Raw genomic sequence first — 368 nt, 5'->3', positions numbered from 1 at the left:
GAATTAATTTTCGTATAAGGAGTAAGAAAAGGATCCAGTTTCAGCTTTCTACTTATGGCTAGCCAATTTTCCCAGCACCATTTATTAAATAAGGAGTCCTTTCCCCATTTCTAGTTTCTCTCAAGTTTGTCAAAGATCAGATGGCTGCAGATGTGTGGTATTATTTCTGAGGACTCTGTTCTGTTTCATTGGTCTATATCTCTGTTTTCGTACCAGTATCATGCTGTTTTGGTTACTGTAGCCTTGTAGTATAGTTTGAAGTCAGATATCGTGATGCCTCCAGCTTTGTTCTTTTGCCTTAGGATTGTCTTGGCAATGCAGGGTCTTTTTTGGTTCCATATGAACTTTAAAGCCATTTTTTCCAATTC

Source organism: Colobus angolensis, unplaced genomic scaffold (genome assembly GCF_000951035.1).
Source record: "Colobus angolensis palliatus isolate OR3802 unplaced genomic scaffold, Cang.pa_1.0 Scaffold439, whole genome shotgun sequence".
NCBI classification, from domain to species: Eukaryota; Metazoa; Chordata; class Mammalia; order Primates; family Cercopithecidae; genus Colobus; species Colobus angolensis.
This window is presented reverse-complemented; position numbering follows the sequence as displayed.